The 15,184-nt window shown below is 37.9% G+C and overlaps 1 pseudogene; it reads right to left on the minus strand.

The window, feature by feature from the left end:
- LOC149247042 (CASP-like protein 1U1 pseudogene) overlaps positions 1-12,357 on the minus strand; it is a 39,841-nt pseudogene extending 27,484 nt beyond the window's left edge.
- Positions 12,358-15,184: the final 2,827 nt, after the last annotated feature.

Genomic DNA, 15,184 nt, shown 5'->3' on the forward strand with positions numbered 1-15,184 from the left:
ATTCATCAAACCTTGAAATGTTGAAGGTGCATTAGTAAGGCCAAAAGGCACGAACAAAAATTCATAATGACCCTCATGAGTTCTAAATGTTGTTTTTGGAATGTCTTCAGTCTTCATTTTGATTTGATGATATCCTGAACGAAGATCCAACTTGGTGAATTAAATTGATCAATGTAATTCATCTAGTAATTCATCAATGACTGGAATGGGAAACTTATCTTTAATAGTGAGCTTATTGAGCTCCCTATAATTTGGACACATGCGCCATGATCCATCCTTCTTGTGCACCAATACAACTGGAGCAGAGAAAGAACTTTGACTAGGTTGAATTATACCAGCCTCTAGCATTTCTGCAATCATACGTTCAATTTCACTCGTTTGGGCATAGGGATATCTGTAGGGCCTGATGTTTGGAGGAACACTTCCTGGAATCAGATGAATAGCATGATCATGATCACGAATAGGTGGGAGACCTTTGGGAGTCTCAAATACCTTGGAATGATTGTCCAAGACTTTTTGGAGATCTGGAGAAATAGATGATTCTGATGTGGAAATATCTAGAGAACATAATTGTGCAGTTACACCTCTTTGTTCCTTTTTTAGAAGCTTTGTCATACCATTAGAGCTGATTATCTTTCCCGGTTTCCCTGCAATACCCCTTAATTCAACTTCCTTTCCTTCCGCAGAAAATTTCATGAAAAGTTCTTGAAAATTAAAAGCTATTGTACCCAAGGATTGTAACCATTGGACTCCTAGTACAACATTAGCACCTCCCATTGGAATGGAAAGCATTGGGCTAGTTAATACATATTCTCCCATGGATAGCTTGATATTATGGCACTTTCCAGAGCAATTTATCATTCCTGCATTTGCAAGCATCACTTGACACTCTAGTGCTGGATATAGGAAGCAATTCAATTCTTTTGCTTTCTTACAATGAATAAAATTGTGGGTACTTCCTAAATCAATCAACACTATTACTTTTTTCTTCTTGATTTGTCCTTCTATCTTGATGGTTTGAGGAGTGGTAATTCCAGGCAATGCATTACAAGATATGGTCGGATTCATTTATTCTTTATCTAGGCTTTATTCCTGGAGTATATCCTCTTATTTTGACCTTTCTTGCTCATTTTCTTCTTCCTCTTCACAATCTATGTAGAATATTTTCTTCTCAGCACACTTATGACCTTTAGTGTATTTGCTATCACAACTGTAACAAAGCCCTTTTTCTCTTTTCTCTTCCAATTGTTGTGGTGTCAAACTTATAGGTTTTGGAAGACTAGGGGCAACAACACTTCCATCTTTATAGTTGTGAGTGGTATGCTTCCTGGTTGCTATAATTTTGCTTTCCATTTTTCTTGCTAACCTGAATGCCTTCTCTAATGAATCAGGTTCCCAAAGGCAAACATCATGTTGGATATTATCCTTTAAAGTTCCTATGAACACATCAATCCTATGCTCCTCTGGAATATTTTTTACCCTTATGTTCAATTTTTGGAACTCCTCAATGTGCTCCATTATTGAACCCTTTTGTTTGAGACTTATAAATTGGCTAAAAAAAGTGTTGCCTTTTGTATCCTCATAATGTGATGTCAATTCTTCCGTAAAAATTGCCCAAGTGATAATTTGTTTACAAGAGCAAAGCCATTGATACCATACAAACTAATTTGGCTCCAAATATAGAGTTGCAATACATACCTTTTGTGTGTTTTTCACATTACTGAGATTGAAAAATTGCTCCATCTTTAATATCCATGTTGCGGGATCCTTGCCATCACACTTCCTCATATCGATTTTTGGAATTTGGTGGGTCTTCGGTCCAAAATTAGAGTCTATGAAATCATGATTATCATTTCTTTTGTTCTCATCATGAGTTTCCTTTACTACCCTTTCACCATTAGTAAGCATTTCTTGTAGAAGCTTTTTCAAATCTGTCTTCAAATCTTCCATGCATGTCTTCAAATCTATCTTCAAATCGTCCATCTTAGCTTACATGTCATTCATCTTAGCTTCTATGCCTTTCTTTAAACAATCCATCTTAGCTTCTACTCCTTTCTTTAAACCATCCATCTTAGCTTCTACATCTTTCTTTAAACCATTCATCTTAGATTTTGTTACTTTTTGTGCAAGTGACACTTGTTGCACTTGGTCTCATAATTTTGATATATCATGTTGCATTTCTTCCTCTTCTTAATGAGTCATTCTAGAGCTTTCAGGTTGCTTACTAGGTATTTGCATTTTCTTTCCTCAGGGCATCAATTACCAATAATAATGCTTTACTATGCCCTTTGAATTAAACTAATTTTTCAAACCAAGCTTATGCAAAAATTTAAAAAAAACTACACACCTTTTTTTCACTTTGTAGGAGCTTGATATTGAATCTGATGTGTCTCTGTAATTTCGGATCATCTAGTTCTAAAATTGTGACCTGCATTATCCCTCTGTGTCCTCTTTCCAATGCCACCAGTCTGCTCCAAATTGGATTCTCCAGGGAAGAGTTATGCGAAATCTCCCACAGTGACTTGATTATAGACTAGTTCAGTAGAGCGAACTTATACGACGTGCCACGAGTCACTGTTTTGACCTTTAGCTCTGAAAAATATATACAAGAAACTACAGTCTGTCCTCTTTCTGTACCTTCTTATGAAATTTCAATCTGATGCTCAGAGAGAAAGTTATGACAATTTTCACAAGGTCACCTATTTGGAATGTGATTCAGGAGTCTGCAAAAAGACCAACTTCCTCAGATCATATCTCCGCAAATATAGTGCGAAAAACTCTGAAATTCAGAATCGAGGTTCAGTGCAATTTTGTCTTAAATGGTTTTTTTTTTTAGCTTTTGAAACATCGCAAAAAAAAGTTATAGCGAAAATGCCACGATGACTATTTGGAGCAGCGAAACCCTAGAATCCAAAGCTCTGATACCAAATGTTATGAAACCAGCTCACAAAAAGATAGAAAAGATAGATCAACGCCTTAGAATTCAGCCTCTTCGAGGGGGCAACCTCCTTTACATTACATAAATGAACAATTCTTGGATGATTCAAATGACAAAACCTCCTTTCTATATATGGGAGTCTAAGGAGTCACAATATAACACAACCGACTTAACAATAATAATATAAAGCCACAAAAATAACAATAGAGGGATTCTATGGGGCACAGTAATAACAATATGGGGACAATAGGGGCACAAAAATATTAATAAGGGATACAATTACAATAGTAATGGGGTAACCACTAGTATTATAGGGACCTAACATAAATGCATTCACATTATGAGAGGACTTTTTCAAACTATTTCCAACCTTTTTCACTAATTCTCGAAACCTTTGGGAATTTCGAATCTAATTTTCTTCTGAACAACGCGAGGAATGCAAAGAAAATATTATCTAAACCCATATTCACTCCCTTAACACCTCTATGCATGAGTCTTTAGCCTATTGGAGCCATAGTTTCTCCCATAAGTTTCCCTCCATGTGACTAGAGAATCCCAACTGCTCCCATAGGCATCTATGTAGGCGACTTGGAAAATAACCTTCATTTTATCTCAATGTAGACTTAATTTTGAAAAAATACTCTTTAAAAAGATAATTTGGTCTGTTGTGCACAAAACACATGTCTCAAAATTTTGAGATCCATCCTCTTTTTCCCATAAAATCCATTTAAAATTTTTCACTTCTATCTAAACACCATACTAAACAACTAGGCCTAAAACTGAAGTAAAACAGTTGTTCTTCAGTCCAGAACCATTGCCATTTGATGGATGACCTTCCCCTACATCTTTACTAGCCTCCATACCTCTGGCATAGGCTCTGAAACCTCTACAAGTAAATGAAACAATCCTCCTAAGTGTCCCTACCAAGTTGACCTGAAGGGTCAAAAAACAAGGCTTGTAAGTATGCCTACAAGTCCTCCACTCTCCATCAGACTTCACCACAAGCTGCAAGACCTCTGTCAAACTTGCAACATATCTGTAGCACCATCATCAAGCCATCACATCACTATAAAAAGTCTCCTCATAGGAATAGACATGAAGACCTAGTTGACAACTCAACTAGTGTGCCATGGACCATCTCTATCATATGTAGATCTGATCATCACCTAAGCACATGGTTGTTGATGTAAAAGACTGATTGAATTTTAAATACAATAATTCTAATGTGAGGTTTATTTCTCCAAATCTGTTGTTTTTAACGATCATTTTCATTCTCTAATTTGATTTCATTTTAAGAGGGTGAGATCTTGTTGGTTTGGTCCCAACCAAGCAAGCTCAACATCCGTCATTTTAGAATAGTTTTGTGTGGTTTTCATATCTGGAAAATGGTGTGCATTTTATTATAATATCAATGTGTTAATAATGAGGTTTATTTGTTAATGTAATAAATTTGTGGATTCTCTTTTCTATACCTTGTTTTCTCTACATATTTATATCACTTTGACTTGATATTTATTGGTATTTATATCTGAACCAAGAAAGAGCTTTGGGAGTATTGCTTGAGCATATGTTGAGTCGTGGAATAGGTGTTAGAAAATTATATATTACGGAGCAATGGAACACATAAAATATTGCAGAAATATAAACAAAGAAAACGCATAAAACAAGAGAGACACAGATATACGTGGTTCACCCAGTTTGGGCTACATCCACAAAGAAACAACTAGTCCTTCCTTTTATATTATCCAGCAAACTGAAGAGATACAACCTACAACAGATCCGCTGTAACACCCTCTTCGCTCTCAATCTCCTCTCTCTTTCTCACTCAGAATACAGATCTAAATAGACGCAATACAATTCCATCATATATAGTGAGGGGTTGCCTTCTAGGGAAAAAAACCCTAAGTTAAACATAACTTCTATAATCAGATCTCTGCCTAATGAACAACCCAGATTGACTAGAAATTACTATACTTTTACAAGGCAATTTTACATCTATTCTTAGCTTCGGCGGCACTGCCCCTGAAACCCCTCGCTAGGGGGGGCCTCCCCAAAGGTCGCAGCCCCCCCCCCCCCCCCACCCCCTGGACCCCCCCTGCAACGAATATTTTTCGGGCGGCGTTGCCCCCCCATTTCGAACTGGGGTTCAATGTGGTGATACCTTTGAATACAAAAGATAATCAGGCTCCACACCCAACAATAGGTATGTATTTACTCTTGATCACACTGTCTTTTTCCTCTTTTCTTACCCATTTTGTGCCATGATATAATAACATATTGATAGGATTTTGATAAGGGATGAATGAAACTGCTCTTGATACGATTTGACCATCCAAACTAACTCTCATTACTTTTTTTGCAGAAAAACAATAGATGGAATAGCTGTTGTTCCAAAGTTGGAACAACAAAAGCTAATAAATGGAAATGAGGCGTGTCATGTGCAGTCAAACCAAGGAACGAATCAAGAAGATCAGCGTAAGATGAAATAATTGTCTGAAGATAGCATTTAGTTGTGAATCCCTCAGGATCTCCTGATCCTAAGGGATCACATTTATCTCTTTCCTTTTGACTATGAAGGGGAAACTGAAGAAAGGGATATCTATCTCTTGCCTTTTACTTCAATTGTAATTTTAATTTACAGAAGCATGATTCTGAAGAACGAGATCGTATTTTAATGACAGGTGAGTTTGATGATTAATATGTAACTTGCGTTGCTGTTCATTCGGATATTTTGAAGTAGCTAAGTAGTATTTGCTGGTGGCTAGGGCCTGGTCTTTGGTGGATCTTACTGTTGTTCCTTGTTTTATACTTTTCTGTTTCCTGCAAGTTTATTCTGCTTTACAACTTTCTAGTTGATTTACTTTCTTTAATTCGGATTTCTGGTATTCATTTCATTAATGCCCAATTCTAATTGGTTTTATTTATTCATGTTGTGGATTGAATTAGTCATCAATTAAAGAATCATTTCTGGTTAATTAAAGGATAGAGTGTTATTGATTAGATCAAATGCTTTCCTTCTATCCAGTAGTTTAAGTCCAGCTGAAAGAGCTCAGTTAATGCTACGGTGCTCTCGGTTGATTATCATTCGAATTGGTTGATTAAGATTGAATTATGGTTTTGTTTGAGATTGAGTCATGATGCTTAGATGAATTACTTCCCTTAAAGTTACAAGCTTGAGATTTATGATTGCATCCGTTTACTCTTGTATTGAATTTAATAACTTATTTTAAAGCATTACTCTCTGGATTTATAGCTTGCACATATTGTGTACACTCTTGGAATAAAAGGACTTACCCAGGTTGATAATTAATGTGAGGTAATTAGGAGTTTTAAAAGACACCTTTTAGCACCCAACATTTTGGCGCTGTTGCTGGGGAGAGTGTTGCCATTTTACAAAGAGTGATGTATGTTTGATGTTTGTCTGCTGAGAGAGAATTGGGTATTAAAAATGGAAGGTAAGAACTTGTGTAACGAGCGAGTAAAATGCTCGCTCCTCTGCCTGCTTTCCAGCAGATTTGTGTAGGAATTTAAGGTAGAAATGAACGTTTGTATTTTTGTATGAATGACTAAGAGGAAAAGACCAGAAAAAGATATAATTCCCCCTCCCAAACCTGAAAAATATAAGGGACCGGAGACCCTTGGACGATCAACCTTTATTGACGAAATCATAAGAAAAGATGAGTCTCAGTCATCAGTAGGACCCCAAACTATTGCTACTAGACATCCTACTATCTCCCTTCAGGCCATAGGATCACCATCTATAGCTAATGCTGAGATTCACAATAAGATTGAAGGGTCGGAACAAAGTTTTCAAGATATTGAAAATTCACAACCACGCTCTTCACAAGAAGGGAATTCTTGAGAAACAGATAATCCTGAAATTAAATCATCAGAACCTAGATCTCCTCAAGAAGTGATTGAACAGAGGACACCTAGTGTTCCGGATCGAGGTAGTGCTGTTAGAATCATTCTAGCCTCTTTTGGACATATTATTAACAACTCTCTAGCTCCAGAGATCCCTGAAGGATACTAACATATTTTTGACAAAATGGCCAATAATCAATGACAGACCCAAACCTCTACGTTACAATACCCTATTGTTGACACAACTATCAATGCCCTCATGAAAGCTATTCCATTACAGAATATTCCTACCTTTCATGGGCTAACTTTAGAAGATCCCGATGCATTCCTTTTCGAATTCAATGTCCTATGTAGGGGATATGATTACACCACCGACCCCTAGAAGTTGAAATTGTTCCCCTCTACTCTGAAGGGAGCAGCATTGCGTTGCTTTATGGGACTTGGTGGAGGTACCATCAATGACTGGGACCAAATGAAAACATCCTTCCTTAAAAAATGCCAAGATTATTGCTGAACTAGAGAACTACAAGATGTAATATTTCAAATGGTAGCTAAGCCTAACGAGACTTTGGAAGAATATGTGGAGCGTTTCCAATATAATCTGCAAAGACCTCCTTATGAAAATATGCCTGATAATGTTCTAAAAGCCACGATGATTAAAGGTATGAAAGAACAATGGGTAGAAACATTGAATATAATGGGTAAGGGCAACATTTATCAAGAAGATTATGACAATATTATAAACTTGTGCATCAGGTGCTCCAGGGGCAGTACAAGGTTGAAACTAGCTGGAAACAAAGCAATCACTAGAGACAGCAAAGCCTCAAGAGGAAGCATTACACGAGTCAAAATCGGCAATCTGTTGGAAGATTTAAAGATTGATATCCTGGGGACCCTAATGACACAATTGGATATCATGCAAGCTAAATGAAAGCAAGCCGAAGCAGAACAGAACTTGGCTATTTTCTGTCCCTGTTGCAGAAAGAAACATAGTCACAAAGAATGCCTTCTAGATATGATACAAACATGTGCCATATGCACTAAGGAGCATGCCACAGAAAGTTTCCCATCACTCCCAGGATTAAAAGAAGTCTTCAAGGAAGCGGAAGAAGAAGTGGAACTAGTATATCCGCTGAACCAGCGTCGTCAATGGCAAGCACGTTAGGCAGGTATGCCTACCAATCCATCTTCGTTCTTTCCTCCCTCACAATATAATTCTCAACAATATTCAGGGGCAGCATGGCAGAGCGAGCCACCTTTTTCTACTAGGCCACCTCAAGCATTTTCTATGCCACCATGGCCCAACCAGTCAAATCCAAAAAATAATTGGCCAAATCCCTCTTACCCTCCACCATTCTAGTAGAACAACCCCTATTCATCTCAATGGTCCCGTTCCACCTCACAAAATCAGAACTGGCAATGAAATTGGCAAAGATCCACGAACCAACCTATGGGGATAGTTCCTCTGCCCCAACCAACTTTACTAGCACCTTACACATTGCAGCATAATCCTCAATCTAATATATGACTGCAACTCCCAGCTCAGCCCAACCCAAATTCGAACAACAAACCAATCCAGTCAGTACAAATCATTGAGGGTCTGGACCCTGAAGCTGAGTTGAGAGAGTGTAACGAACTCAAGTTAAGATTTGGATGCGTAATCGCTCCAAATGAGGATAAAAATTTGCAACCTGAAGAACCGCACCCAAATAAGCCTTTGACTGTAGATGATCAACAAACAAAACAAGGGGAAGATACAGTCATGCAGAAAAATCCTGAACAGATCATAACTACTTCCCCCCCATTCCCAGAAAGATTGATGATACCATGCCCAATTGAATATCCCGACTTTGATCTTCTGGGTGAACTCAAGAATATCTGTATAAAAATACCCCTCCTCTAGGCTATTCAAGACATTCCAATATATGCCAAAACTATTAAAGAATTGTGGATAAAGAAGTCTGTGAGGAAAACAAAAATAACCCCAACTGTCCATGTTGTCAGGACTTTGCCTAATTTATTACTAGGCAAAGGGACACTTGTAAAATATGAAGACCCAGGAAACTCCATTGTCATAGTCCAGATAAATGGTCGCTCTTTTCCCAATGCTTTAGTCGATTTAGGGGCAACCATTAACATTCTCACAACAACAACTTACGAAATGCTTGGCATCATAGCCTTGGAACCAACAACTACCTTGCTAGAACTTGTCGATCGCTCAGTCATTAAGCCAGAAGGAACATTATCAAATGTGATGGTTTCTGTAGACACTTGGGAATATCCGGTAGATTTTTTTATTATTAACCCTAGGAACCAGCTAGATGGACATCCCTTAATATTAGGAAGGCCTTGGCTAGCAACTGTTGATGCTTATATCAGTTGCCGGACAGGAAGTATGACCATAGCCAGAGGGAATGATGTGAAGAATCTAGCTTAATACCCTCTTGCTTAGCTAAGCCTAACCATTGTAAAAACTAGGAAGAAATCTGTAACATATTTAACAGAAAATATTTGGTCACCATTGACTGTGGCAGATGCCCTTGAATTCAAAAACCAAACAGAAGACAATGTAATTAATGCTTTTATCAATCACCCTGCTACGGTGTCTAGTTTGAGATGTCACATGATTAAAGCAGTCCTTGACAATGAAATTTAAGAAGATTCCCTGAGAGATATAAATGATCAACCAATACCAGCAACCACTATCTATAATAGCAAACCTATCGATGTCGAGCCAGCGAAGATCCTGAACATTAATAGTAATCTGAGTGATGACCAACAATAGAAACTTATTCAAGTCCTTAGGAAATATAAAGGGGTTTTCGCTTGGTATTATCCAGACATGAAAGGGATTGACACTCAGCTATGCATGCACCACATCTACACTGAAAAAGATGCAAGACCCATTTAACAACCTCAGCGTAGATTAAATCCTCACCTAAAGGATATTTTTAAAGAAGAACTTCAAAAACAGTTAGATGTGAATTTTATCTATCCTATATCTGATAGTAAACGGGTTTCTCCATTAGTTGTGGTCCCCAAAAAGAATGGGAAATGGCAGATATGCGTTGACTACAGAGAACTCAACAAGGAAACACAAAAAGTCCATTTTCCTCTTCCATTTATCGATCAGGTGCTAGATACACTGGCAGGGAAGAAATTCTTCTCTTTCCTGGATGGGTTCAGTGGCTACAACCAAATTCAGATTGCCCCTAAAGACCAGGATAAAACTACTTTTACCTGCCCGTGGGGAACATTTGCTTACGGGGTATTGCCTTTTGGATTGTGCAACACACCTGCTACATTCAAAAGAGCCATACTCATTATTTTTGCAGACTTGATAAATGAGGGGTTGGAAGTGTACATGGATGATTTCACACCTTATAGAGATGACTTCGAGTAGGCATTACAGACATTGGAGAAAGTCCTGGAGTAGTGTATTGCTACTAGGCTATGATTAATCCATGAGAAGTGCCATATGATGATGACAGAGGGCCTGATCCTAGGTCATTACATTTCAGCGGCTAGAATTCAGGTAGATCTAACAAAAATAAAGGTAATCCTCTTATTAGCTACTCCATGCACTCAAACAGAGGTACGTAGTTTTCTGGGATTTGCTGGATATTATCGTAGATTTATAAAGAACTTTTCACAGATTGCTGCACCATTATATGCCTTGATAGGAAATATTGATTTTATATGGACTGACAAATGTGACATTGCCTTTACAGATTTGAAATGACTAGTATCAACAACACCAGTATTACGAGGCCCAAATTGGGATATACCATTCCAGATTTCATCAGACGCATCAGATACAGCCATTGGAGTAGTTCTTGGCCAAGAAGAAGACAAGAAACCCTATGCTATATATTACATTAGAAAAAAAATTAACTCCTACTGAGTTGAATACATAGTAACATAGAAGGAGTTTCTAGTTGTTATTTATGCTATTAACAAATTCAGACACTATATAACTGGATACCCTGTAGTTCTATATACTGATCACTCTGCTATCAAATCATTAGCTAATAAACCCATTACGAATGGAAGAGTGACACGTTGGTTACTACTTTTACAAGAATTTGACATAACTATAAGGGATCGACCAGGGACAGAAAACCTTGTGGCAGAATTCCTCTCCCAAGAGCCAAGAACAGATGATGCAGTGGCAGTAGAAGACCAGTTCCCGGATGAACACTTGTTTGCTATGGCCGTAAAAACAACATGGTACACAGATGTGGCAAATTACTTAGCAGTGGGAAAACTTCCCAAACATCGGACACCCAGAGAAAGGAAATTGATAGTGCAGTGCAGTACTTGGTTCTCCTGGATCGGAGGATACCATTTTTACACAGGGGCTGATATGCACATCCGTAGGTGTATCAAGGAAGATGAAATTTATGATATCTTAAAAGCCTGCCACGATGGACCTTGTGGTGGACATTTTGCAGACAACAGAACTGGACATAAAATTTCGCAAATGGGCTACTGCTAGCCCACGATTTTTAAGGATGCTAAGAAATTCGTTGAGGCATGCGATAGTTGCTAAAGGATGGGCCGCCCTGCCAATATAATGAGATGCCCCTACATCCACAGCTGGTGATAGAACCCTTTGAGAATTGGGCATTAGATTTAGTCAGGCCGATCAACCCTTCATCCAATCAGAAATCATATATATTGGTTGCAAAAGAATACGTGAATAAATGGGTGAAGGTAGTAGTGTTACCAAGAGCAATAGAGGAAACAATGATTAATTTTCTTTTCAAAATTTTTGTGCGGTATGGCTTACCCAGAGAAGTAATTACTGATGGGGGGCCATAATTTGTAGGCCACAGATCGCTGCTACACTAAAGAACCATCACATTATGCATAGAATTACCTCTCCGTATCACCCGCAGGCGAATGGGTAGGTGGAGAGTACCAATAAAGTAATTGAAGCTATTATAATGAAGACAGTCTCATCGCACAGATGAGACTGGGCTACTTGACTGCTAGAGGCCTTGTGGGCATATCACATGACTTGGAGGAAAACTATTGGACACTCTCCATATCAGCTGGTATTTCGGAAGGAACCCATTTTCCCCATAGAATTTGAGATACAAACACTAAGGATAGCCCAAGAGTTGGGACTGGATTTAACTGAAGCCCAGATTAATAGACTATAACAAATAAATGAATTAGATGAAATTCGGCTATTGGCTCTACAAAATACTGCACTCATTCAAAAACAAAGAACCAAATGACATGATTCCCTGATTAAGAAAAAGACATTTCATGAGGGCGACTGGGCACTTCTTTACGATTCCAGGTTTCAAGACTTCCCTGGTAAACTGCAGACTAGGTGGTTAGGCCCCTATGAAATAAAGGAAGTGCATGAAAATGGAACTCTTACATTGGCCACCATTGATGGGTCTGGTTTTCCTTTAAAGCAAATGGGCATTGGGTGCGCCTCTACCAAAAACCACTTACAAGAGAATCTTTTTACCAGCAGATACACGAGGACTCCACCATGCAAGTTCTAGCTGTAGAAGGAAATCCTTCGGCAACTTCATTTTTGTAAAAAGTTATTCCTTTTTGTAAAAATTGTAAATATGATTGCTGATTTGATTTTCTACATTTTTTTTCTCTGTTTGTTTGCTGTTCCAACTTTGGAACAACACTTTTTTGCGTTTTTGCTATTCCAACTTTGGAACAACACTTTTCTGCATCTTTTTTGTTCCATCTTTGGAACAACACTTTTCTGTGTTTTTTCTATTCCAACTTTGGAACAACACTTTTCTGCGTCTTTTCTATTCCAACTTTGGAACAACACTTTTCTGCGTCTTTGCTGTTCCAACTTTAGAACAACACTTTTCTAGGTTTTTGTTGTTCCAACATTGGAACAACACTTTTCTGCATTTTTGCTGTTCCAACTTTGGAACAACACTTTTCTGCATTTTTGCTGTTCCAACTTTGGAACAACACCTTTTTGCATCTTTGCTGTTCCAACTTTGGAACAACACTTTTTGCGTGTTTGTTGTTCCAACTTTGGAACAACACTTTTTGTGAGTTGTTGTTCAAACTTTTGAACAACTGTTGTTCCAACTTTTGAACAACTGTTGTTCCATCTTTGGAATAACATTTTTGCTTATGAATTTTTGTGTTTTCTGAATAACACCCTTTTCCTTGCATTATTTTTCTATTGAACAACACCTCCTTCCTCTTGCGGGATTATTCCTAGCTCATCTCCGCCCCACTTTTCTGATTCCCTTTCATGGCATGAAGTACAATATTTTTATAAGGACAAGAATTATGGATTCTATTGAAGTAGGTGAATACCCTTAACGTTATGATCTTTAACAAGAAAACTTTCGATGATAGATTTAAAAAAAAAAACGAAAGGGACACAATTATTTATATATTACTTTACTGTATTGATTTCTGTTGTATATGATACTGATTGATCATCTTTACCATGCTGGTTCCACTCCTAGTTATAATCCTCTCTGTCTATTATAAGTGAGATTATGGGTATATTTTTTTCTATTGACATGTTCAACTTCTTCCACCATCCTTGCTCTTAAGGAGTACTGAGCCTCCCTCTATTTATCATAAAAATGTGTAATAACAACAAAATTTTGCCTACAGATAGAGGATAGGGGGTCTCATTAAGAGCCAACCCACCATGTTCATAAGGATGTAGCGACATGACATTCCCACTATGGCCACCACACTAGGGTTATGATCCATTGGATGACTAAAATATCCTTGGAACGGGAGGTCTCATCACAAGCTGACCTGATCACTTTTTCTACTTCCTAGTGAATGGCAGTGTGGTCATCTAGTTACCATGCCAACACACTTATATCTTTTGTAGAAATAGCAATAGAATTATCCAACTATAAATTGAGGATCCTGGCTCATATGGGTTAAAAAGCAACTCTATCGAGGCTATGGATGCCTACTGGCAGCATAAGCTTTACTTATGGTATTGAAGTTCTATTTTCAACATCAATAATTAGTATAATACCCTCTTCTTACTTTTATTTTTATCAGAGAGATTATTTCACTAATTTCTCCCTACTTTGAACCTTTATGCATGAGTTAATGTTTCTAATTAATCATATCATTTTCAGTCAGAATATCATCAACAAAGCATCTTTTTCTTGCATATTGTTGTCCTTTTTCCTTACTGTATAAGCTATCACCAACCAAAGCATCTTTTCTCTTATCAATTACTATCATTACACACCTCGCTTTCATTATACCCATACCTTTTACAGTCCTTTCATTAATATACATACTCTGTCTCATTTACTGTTGTATCTTTCACCCTTGTACTTTGTCGTCAGAACAACATTTCCCTATCCATTCGGTCATAGGAAACCTCTCATTTTGAAGGAGGGAGGGGACCTCCATTACACTCATGCATGTGTTGTAGTTGTTTTATTGGACTTCATAGGTTGATATGGTATCCCATGATCATGCGGCATGTGGAAAAATAATAGTCCTCAAATTAATAATATTAATTCTCATAGAAATATCGCTTAACATTGTAAAACTTCGTTGTTACAACTACTTGTTGTTCTATCTCTATGTTGCTGTATGTTGCTGTGTTTTATCCACTGCACTAATCCTTTGCAATAGTATGAAGAACTCAAGCATTATGGGTGGAAAGATAGTGCGTTGAGAACCTTTAGTGCTGCAAGTCTCCGACAAAGCCAGGGAAATTCTGGTCCACACAGGGTGGATGTCATATTTCACAAGATTTCAGCCCCCTAGTGAGGAAATGACTATTGAGTTTCTACATCATCTATAGAATGGGAAATCCCTGGTGAGAGGTAGAAGAATCACAATATCAGACGCTGTGATAGTTGAAGTATCTATGCCAGCGGAAGGGACTGTATGGCCAAAAAAACACATAATGTCGCAAGACGCGATGGAGATTTTCAGAGATGCAGGCAAGGAATTAACCAGAAAAGGCAAGGGCATCCAACCAACTTCTCTGGTAGAACCTTGGCGTGAGTTAGCAAGTGTTGTCCAAAGGTACATTACCTGTGATGGATGATAAGATGTGGTAAGACCACAAAAACTCAAACTCTTAGCTACTTTAAAACAAAAGCTCACTATTAATCTGCCATCTTTCTTGAATTCATTGTTGCATGATACCGCTGATAGAATAAGACGGGCTAGGCACCCTGAAATCGTAGTTAGCCACGATGGTTTGATTAGATTAATTGTTAGCCATAACCTTGTTCAACAAAACTTAACCTAGGATGGTCTCATAGCGCCCCTAGAGATTAGTCAAGACCCTGTAATCTAAAATTCTGCAATCTTGGAGATGAGCCAGCAGAGCCTTGTTCCGAAGAGGAAAAGGACTGCTCACTCAAAAATTGAACC

This window comes from Pinus tabuliformis, chromosome 7, assembly GCF_031772625.1.
Source record: "Pinus tabuliformis cultivar Carrire ecotype Pingquan chromosome 7, CPIR1, whole genome shotgun sequence".
Taxonomy (NCBI): Eukaryota; Viridiplantae; Streptophyta; class Pinopsida; order Pinales; family Pinaceae; genus Pinus; species Pinus tabuliformis.